Source organism: Solanum tuberosum, unplaced genomic scaffold (assembly GCF_000226075.1).
Source record: "Solanum tuberosum cultivar DM 1-3 516 R44 unplaced genomic scaffold, SolTub_3.0 scf00192, whole genome shotgun sequence".
NCBI classification, from domain to species: Eukaryota; Viridiplantae; Streptophyta; class Magnoliopsida; order Solanales; family Solanaceae; genus Solanum; species Solanum tuberosum.
The window spans coordinates 679,197-689,377 of NW_006239115.1; positions in this window are offsets into that span (position 1 = coordinate 679,197).

Genomic DNA, 10,181 nt, shown 5'->3' on the forward strand with positions numbered 1-10,181 from the left:
TTGGGGGGGGGGGGGGTAATTAAGTCATAACCATCTTTTTTTAAAAATAAATTCAACGATTCCATTGGTCCTCAGACATTTTTATAATGAACTTGCACTATTGATTCGTGTTTATAGGGTTACAAATGAGATTCGAGGGTCAAAAAGATATTTTAAAGGTTGCTGGTTCAAACTTGTAGCGACGGAAAATGTGTTTTGGTGACAAAATCACTGAGTTAAATATCTATTCATATCCATTTCATATTTTTGACATATTGGAGCTAGAAAGGTCGGTTTGAGATGATTTTTGATGTGTTTTTCTTTCATAATCGCATTTCTAAACCTATTTTACTCTTTTTCCCAAGAAAATTCCTTTCATATTTCATGATTTCTATCCACAAAGTGGAGATTTTAAACCCCAAAGTAGAGAAATAAAAAATTATTAATTTTAATGTCGCTTTGGAATGAGTCTTCATTGATTTTCGAGATTTAAGGTCTTTGTATTGTGGGTAAACTGATTTTGACAAAAAAAAATTAAAATTTCTCATTTTTAACCGCATCTCAAATGTGGGTTTTGGGGGTTTTCTCCCAAGTTGGAAAAATTGGTAATTTCTTAATTTGGAACTCGTTTCTTGCTTGATTTTATTCAATATTTTCAACCACAAATTCCCTTTTACTTGTAGAACATATTTTTCAAATAAAATTTTGATTTTACCCTTCCCAGTTCCGAATAGATTTTTGGACTATTTTAACCTCAGTTCATAACCTTAGTTGTATGGGTATCGTTGAAACCCTTTTGATGAATCTTTTGCATTCTTGATAGTTGGGAATCATTTTACAGATTGTTTGGTAGACGAAAAGCTTCGGTAGGGTGGTTCGAGTGAAGTTTCGCCTTCGAGGTAAGTTTGGCCTATCCTTCTTCTTGATTGGGTTGGGTAATTAATCATATGTATGAACTAGACTATGAGATGGGATAGTAGCATGATATTGAAATGTTGTAAATTATATACTTTATTGTTTCTCCCATGTGGAGGCTTATTTGTATTATTTTCCATGTGTGGGTTCCTTGTATATGATTTTTTGCCTGTATGTAGGCCTTATGTGATATTAGTATTTTCTTTGAGAGAATGTGATTCATGAGAATGCCCCAGAGAGGGATTTGAGATTATTATTCCAGCATATTTAATTTCAAATTTTCGAGTAAGAGGCTTGAACTGGTTTTTAATCACATCTTAAAAGGAAAGGAATGTTTCCAAATGGTTAAGGCTTATTTCAAATGAATTATTTCACTATTTTTCCATGTGAGAGTGTATATCATGATTTATTGAGTTTGAAGACTTTGGACTCTTTTAGACCTATGTTGAATTGACTATTCATTCGTGTTGTATATATTGTGATGTATTCATCATCATTCATCATACCATTGATAATGGAAATCTGAAAAACTGGAGAAGTACTATTTTGAGAGAGAAAATAAGACACCTTACTTTTATCCCTGACCACGAGGTAGGTGGCAAGTTAATGATATATTAAGATGATGAGATTGGTATATGAACTGTGAGTCCCTCATGGATCCTTGTAAGGAAGTTAAAGTTCGGCAAGGTGTATACGACAAGTTATGCGACAACCTTGGTTCCATCACATCAATTCATCATTGCATTGGCCAGCTTTGTTTGTGTATAATTTTCCTGCTGATATGAGAAATTTTTTGTAACCTTATATGTTTACTTTACTTGCTCGTTCTTATATAAATTGGTAACACCGATGTTGGAATGGGACTTTTCTGTAACCTAGTGGAAGCATTTCATAGTTTATTTCGTAAGTTTGATTAATTACTTTATACTCAGTTAGCCATGCCTAATGAGTACATGTGGATTGTAATCACCCCTACTTTTGTAACCTTTTTGTTACAGCTTTTAGTATGAGTAGTAATTGATACGGTTGAATTGATCGTGCAATGTTTGAGCTTCGAAGTTATGGTGAGATCTTCGTTCGAGTCATCATTCAAGCTTCATCTTTCATTTTTATCTTTATGTATATTTCAAAGACAAGCGTTGAATTTTAAATTCATTTATTGGGTTAACATGAACTTTAATGCTTATGATACCAAGTTTTGAGAATTCTTTGTTGTATCTCAGTTTTTCTTCTTTTATGGATTGACTTCTCTAGAAGTATCATATATGTATTTACCTTCTTTTCTGTAATATTTGAGATCATTCTTGAGTTAGATTCTTCGGCTTAAACACCGGTTTGGGTTTGGGGTGCGTGACATCATGACATCGATTTTTGGGTCGTGACACAAAACTTGTAAGTTCTTGTTAAATTCATTGATTTTAGCTTCAAAAAGTCTTGTTGAGCCTAGTTCTTGTTGGGTTGTTTAGAGCTTCGTAGGAGCTTGAATTGTGTCCATTTTTGGGGCACAACTTCCTTGATCTAGTTTGGACTTATTGACAAAGTCACAGTTGTAATTCCTTGCATGGATCCAACATAGCCATTTCGACTAGATTTTAGACCTGAGCTTTATTGTTGCAATATAGGTGTCAAAAGGAACGTATTGATATGTCGATCACAATTTTGATAGTGTGGAATCATTTCGAGGCTACTGGAAAGGAAAAGCCAATTTAGAAGTTTGGAGTGCACGCATTCAACTTCGAGGTAGGCTATGATTTACTATTCTTAGACCTTGATTGTAGATTGTTCTAGCGTGATAATTTGCTAAGTGTTTGGCTAGTATTTAGAATGATTTCTTGTTGTTATTGTTGTTGAATTGATTTAGTCTTATTTTGGTTATTTTGGGCATTGTTTGGGTTAATCAAGGTTAGTTGGATGTATCATTTGTTCCTGTGAGTTGTGAATAGGATAGAACAACATTGGGAGTGATGTTATTGAGCCTTAGCCTAGGATTGGCTAGTATTTTTATGGCATGTGGAGCTTGATTTTGGAACAAAATTATATTAGATAGGCTAGTTTATGATATTCGGGTAGCCTTGTTAGTATGTTGACCGGCTGGCTGTAGCAAAATGACTACCGAGACTTGTTCAAGACCCTACTTTTTTTAGTGTTGTAGTTGACTCAAGGTGATATTCTGGTAAAGGGGTGGATAGTGATGTTGTTATTTTGATATAAGATTTCGATATATTCTAGGGTTCTGTACAACTGATCTGATGTAAGATTTTAGGAGTTGCTAGTTTTTTGTGTAGTCATATCGATGTAAGATTTCAGGATTGACTTGGTTTCTAAGTCTTTCCTATGTAAGATTCCGAGAAGGTCTAGGCATTTTGAATGTAAGATTCTAGGGTGTGCTACATTTCGTAAGGCTTTCCGATAAGATTCTAATAAGGACTAGGCATTTCGACGTAAGATTCTAGGGTGTGCTAGGTTTCGATAAGGCTTTTTTATATAAGATTCCGGTATGGACTGGCTCTTCCAATGTAAGATTCTAGGAGATGTTAGGTTACATGTATTATCACATTGTCAAATTCTAAGAAAGTGTTAGTGTTTATTACTGAGTTCGTGTTTAATACTAGTTATCCCTGTTGACACTCAATTTTGGCCCTCCAATATATAAATTAATCATCGAGCTTTTTCAATTTTCAAACAATTTTAAAATAATTAGTTTTATAAAATTTCAAAAAAATAAAATAAAAAATATATAATATAGTTCGCAAGTTACTCTTAGATAGTTTGTAATTTTTTATAATTTTTAAATAATATATCTGTTTTAAATAATTATTTATATAATTAGTATATTTTATGAATATTCAAAAATCGTCTCAAAAAGATTTTAGTTACATAAATATTTAGTTAATTAGTTTAGTTAATCAACAATTTATAATTTTGAATTAATTATTTTATAATTAAGTTGATTATTTTATTTCGTTAAGATTAAGAGGCTCATTAGTTAATTTCTATAAATTCGTCTTATTTAGCTTTTGGCCGAATTCACCAATTAATTTCAATTCGGCTAAGTTTTTAACTTCAATTGGTCATCATTCTAATTCTTTGTAATCGCAATTGTAGGCATTTCCTCACTTTGTTTTTAACCCACCGGGAGAAACCATTTTGGGCCCTATTTGCAAATTCTAAGCGGCCCACCAAATGAACCAACAACAATTCCTCAATTCCAATTCTTTTCCATCCCCAGACTCAATTTTCCTCTATTCCCAGCCCAACCCATCAGCAAACATACAACAACAATAACAACAGCAGTACACCAATACGTACAAAAACATTCCCAGCCCACCAAACAGCATACCCGACCCTTGCTACTCCTCTTCTTCGCGAGGAAACCCATTAGCAAAACACCCGACCCCACCCTGTTCTTCCTCTTCCAAACGCAACCCAAAAAATCCCAACAAATCCAAAAATCTCGTCCAACTACCCTGCAGAACCCATAACCCTAGCAACCTAATCGATCAAGTTGTTGTTCCCTTTCCCCCATTTTCAGAGATCTTCAAATCGCTTTTACTGTTCCCCTTGGAAACGAAGAAAGAAATTCAAAGTTTTGAATTTTGCTCAAAAGGATCTCCCCCCCCCCCCAAAAAATGCCCCCAACTTCCCCTATAAATAATACTTTACATTCAAGTGATAAAACAGTTTTTTGAAATTGGATTTTCACACGGTTTTGAACGATAGACATTTTACACTTAAGAATTTCATATCTAGCTCTCTGATTCTACGTTCCGAGAAGATCGACGCTCGGACTTTCTGAACGTGTTGTTCGTATATAGATTTCATAGTATAAGAGATTATTCTCAGCTCGTTTGTCCTAGTCTCGCTGCCCCCGAAAAGGTAATCTCTTTCCCTTTATCAAGTTTCCTCTTCCTCTCGTATTTTTATCTTTTGAAGTTTTCAATTTTAATTATGTCAAATGTTTTTCTAACCTTGATACGTCATTTACTTATTCATTTTGTAATGGTGTACTAGCTTTCTGTTAAGTATTAACAAATTAGATTTTGTTCCACCAACATGCTTGGTTAGTTGTTTAATGGATTGTAAGCATCCAGTGTGTGTTCAAGTTCATGGGATAAGATTTTGGCTTTGGCTTGGACCATTTTTAGCATCTGTTATTTGCCTAATCTATGTCGTCCATATAGTTCATCTTTACTGCTTCTCTGTTTGTCAAAAATGATTCGAAAGTTTCATAGTAAATTTGCTTTGCTATGTTTCTTGTTCACTGCTTGGTGTTGTTAATCTCTAATAAAGAGAGTAGCCTTGATTTAACAATATATGTAATTTGTATGGTACACTCTCTTCTTAGCAAAATGTGTTCAGTTCTTCTTTTTTTTAGTTAAATTAAACCGGTATGGCTTTATAACTTTTCTAGTCTTTTAGCACATGTCAAAACTATCGTGGGTTCATTTCGAGGTATTTTTCTTACATGTGCTTAATCTTTATGTGTTTAGAAGTATTATAATTTAATAAGGTTGTCTTTATTTGCCATGATAGGAAGATGTAGTGTTTGGCCATGTCATTTTCATTTTTACTCAAATGTCGCCTCGCTTCGGATTTGATTTTGCTTCAAATATTCTAATATCTCATCATGATTTTGATGTCCCGATACATATCCTTAGGAATACTTAGCGTAGTAATTTGCTCTCTTTTCATGTATGTATATCCCCATTTAATTCTCTTATATCTTAGTTGGCTAGAGTTTTGTCCTTAGGATGATTAAACTTGAATATTTGGTGTTAATTTCATCACGGTTCGATTGTCATGTTTGGTGGCTTCGATTTCCAAATAAACAAAATTAGCTTACCCCGTATCTTCGTTTTATGATACTTCTGCGATTAGGTGGTCTTTATTTATTGGTAGATGCATAGTTGATTGTTCGTTAGCCTGCTCCCTCTCTCTTTATACATAATTATGTTAATTACTAACTATTTGTTTACCATATTGTGAGTTGCTTTTATTACATCCATTTTCACTCACTTATAAACTTTTCTTGTGTGTGTATACATATGCCTTGAAATTTCCTTATGCGTAGATTGTGATAGTCTAGTGTTAATTACATTATTTCTTATCATGCTTTGATTTCCTTCATGCACTGTTAAGTCATAGATGAAGAGTAAGTGTTTTTTTTTCTTTGATACAGTAGTATTCATTTTTCCTACGGTAGCTTTGGTTGCATTTTGTTTTTTTTAAGTGCTTGAGTTGCTCTTTATTTCAATTGAATTATGCTTCATTTGCTTCTTCGTCTCACATACTAATTTTGTTCTTTATTTCGTTTCTTTTATGCACCCCCTTTCGAGTCCATGGTGGACTTATCTACCTTGCATTTCCGAGTTGAGCCATAAAGGCTCGATCTTTGCTTTCCCTATTTCTTGAGTCTGTCCCCCTATGTATTTGGAAGACGTTACAAATCCCGGAGGCTCAACAAACTGCTGGAAAATAGTTCATAAATGTTTAAAAACCCAAGAAATGGAATGTATACATGTTGTATACAACATTTATACACTGATATACAGGTCGAAGTGCTGAAATATAGATCCAAACTGTGGATATACAGGTCAAAGATGAAAAATACAAGTCTCGGGAGTTAAAAACGGAGTTATATACACTGAGATACGGACAGTATATGGTATGTATACAAAAATCAGAAAAGGGCCCAAAGCCCCAAGAAAAATTCAGGCAGTTTTTTTTTTGGAAGATGGGCCAAAGCCCATTTGATTTTTGGGCAGCCTTTATAATAGTTTAGGACAGGGAAATGGGGCCAAAGCCCAAGATTAGAAAGGCCCAAATCTTCCTCCCTCACTCTCTCTATTTGAATTTATTAATTTGTCTTATTCTTACTTGCTTATTTGCTAATTAATTTTAAGGTAAGCCTAATTAAATTCCCCAAACGATGAACTATATTATTTATGTTAGTACATTTTAATATAACTCATTTTTTATCAACTCTCATACTTTTATTTAACATCTTTAGTCAAAATTTATTTATTTATTTTTAAATTAATTAAAAATAGTTTCATGCTTAAATTAACTAATTTAGTTCAAATTATTATTTTTTAAAATGATTCAAAAAATAAAAAAATATTCTAATTAATCTAGTTTTGTTAAAGTTCCAATCACTTGTAATTAGATTCAAATGTTTCAATTAAAGTCTCCTTTGTTAAAAAAAAATTTCTTTGTTTTACTATTTTTCAAGTCAATCGAATGCCGTAAATTATTATATTTTTATGTTAAATCATTTTCCTAAAAAATAGCAAAATATTAACCAAGTCATAGGATAACCGCGTGTTAGCGGACGCTTCAAATGCCTTAAAAACCTTCTTGAAGCGTAAATAAGAAGCTCTTACCCATTTTCTCTAAATTTATTAAGACTTCATCTGTTAGAGTCTTTTTAAATTAAGTTTTCTTAATTTCTTTAAAAAAATTAAGTGGCGACTCATTTCTAAGTATTTTTCTCAAATTGTTTTATACTTAGAACATTTCAAAAAAAAAAAAATTCTAAAGATAGTAAAATTACGGCATAACAGAAATGGAGACTCTGCTGGAGATTTAATAGGTTCTAACCATAACAGACTTAGATTAATTATTAAGGTTTTTAACATATGCTTACCTGTTTGCTTATTTTACATGTCCAATGCTTTATTTTTCATGCTTATGTGATATAAACTGCTTATTTGTTATTGTTTTTCATCAATTGTATATTTGTTACTGCTTTATAAACTGTTATTTCGTTCATACTTCCTCCAATTTTGGAAAATTCACACAACCACACGTACACGCGAGGTGTGTTTTGCGCACCTGCAAATTTTTTTCAAAATCCCAAAAGTTAGGAGAGTTATCATATGTGTGGGGTGTTCGGATCTTTTTTCATGTGATCGTGTAGCCTCCTCACTCGAGTTGTCCTCTCGGGAACCTTGTGTCTAGTAAGCCAAATCTTAGAAAACATAAGATAGAGCTAAGTCACCCATCAATTTAAGTCATGCATGCATATACCTTAGGTGGATCGATCCTGGGTATCGATTTCACATTTAAGAAGTCCACCCTTATGTCGACGGGTTTCACAACCTAACGACCAACTAGCATGTTTTGTGCAACGTGATAATGATAAACGGATCCAAGCCTCAATTTGACATAGTGAGTTTGGAAATTATGTGCTCATTTTATTTTGATTTGTAGGATGGATTCAGTCCCCCAAGTGCCCAAAATTAGGATGGTCGAGGGTTTCCCGCGCAAATTGAAGAGCTGGTGGGAAAATTTCACTGCAAGTGAAAAACTAGCAATTGCAAGAAGGCTGGGGTGCCTCCCTATGCTATTCAAGGTTAACCCAGACAAACATGTGATTAGAGCATTGATTCAGTTTTGGGATCCAGACTGTGTTGTGTTCGCGTTCAAAGACTTTGAACTAACACCTACATTGGAGGAAATCTATTGTTTCACCAGTTTGAAGTATCGAGGAAGAGGTCAAATTATTCCACACAGTTAATCAGGGAAGAAATTTCTTCGCTACTTAGGACTGAAAAATGAAAAGAAACTTCTATGCTTCGAGCATAATTGAGTTTCTCTAGATTACTTATATGAAAGGTATGTATGCTCGGATAGTTACAAAGTGTTCAGGAAAGAATTCTCTTGCACTTATGTTCATTGGCAAGCTAGACGTCCTATCGCATTTGTTGTGGCTTTACTAGGGACTTTAGTGTTTCCACGATAACATAGTCATATTAGCACCTGCATAAGTTCTGTGGCTCGTGTACTTTTTGAAGGTGTTATTAGCACCTGCATCGTCTCTGCGCCTTGTCCTAACTCATATGCATCCTTCTCCTTCCGCTCTTGCAGGATAGCACCAAGTCTCTTCAGTTCAGGGCACATTGCATAGCCATGCATCCCACCACATATGTAGCAACCATTTCTCTTCGTAGGATCTGTCTTCCTCTCTGTATCGCCTTGACGTCCAATCTTCTTGCCATCAAACCTATAGGTATCATAATTCTTAGGATGTGGCCGCTGCTACCTAGACTTTGCCACGATCTCTCCCACCTTGGTCATGACTAACTCTCATCTCCTCTCCTCTGGATCTGTCGGGTTTTTCATACTTAGAGTCTGTCAGAGCTTCGGCCTGAGTAATGGCTTCATCGATAGTCCTGACCTGTCGGCGTTCCAACTTCGTCCTTGCCCAATTTCGTGGCCAATCCATGAAGTGGAACAACATATCTTCATCCGTGAGGTTGGGAATCTGAAGCGTGAGGGTGGTGAACTCCTTCACATATGCGTGTATCTTGCCCGTATGGTTCAGCTCCCTAAACTTGCTCTTCACCTCATATATGATGTTGTTAGGGAAGAAAGCATTTTTCCACTCCACTCGGAATTGCTCCCAAGTTTTGATGGTGCAAAGCCTCTTCACTATCTTCGACTATTTACGCCTCCACCATAGCATGGCCATCTCCAAAAGATACAACACGGTGGTGTTGATCTTGTTTTCATCGCTCTTCACTCGGTTACACTTGAAATAATTTTCCCAAGTGCCATAAGAAATTCTCCACTTCTTGTGCATCACGGACGCCTTTGAACATAGGTGGCTTGGGAGCCTCGACCTTGGCCTCCCTATCCCAGTCGAACGACGATGATCCTTTAACTTCCACGCCCTCCTTGAGTGCTTTCATCTCGGCCCGCATGGTCTCAATCGTACTTAACGCCTCCATGAGCCGACACTCCAAAGAAGTGATAGCCTCCTTCATCTCGATCTCAGCACGCTGGCGGCATTCCAACTCCTTGCGGATATGGTCATTCTCCTCAAGGGTGAAGTCCTCCGTCTTGAACTTTCCATCGACCTTGTTCAAGTGCCGGCCTAAGATCTCCACGACTTGTCTTGTCTTTTCAACCCTTGCGATCCACTCCTCTCCAGGTGTGACGTCAATAGGCTCCTCGCCACGGTCATCGTCACTTGCTTCAGTGGTTGAATGTGGGTGAGATGTTAGCGTCTCGCTTGGTGTAGGGTTGAGCAGCATTTCCTCACTACTCTTGTGGTGCTTCTTTCCCTTGTGGTTCTTCCGTTCACCATCCAGCCTGACGTTGGTGGTGCTAGCAGCGTTTACGTCTCCTTCGTTGGCCATTTCCTTAGTGACAAACATTTGCTCTAATACCACACTGTCACGGACTTAGAGTCTCACTAAAGCTTCGTGCGGCACTTGACAACTTACTCACTAATCTTTCAAGATCTTGTAAGCTCAAGTAAGCCCTTTGAAACTAAGATCGCT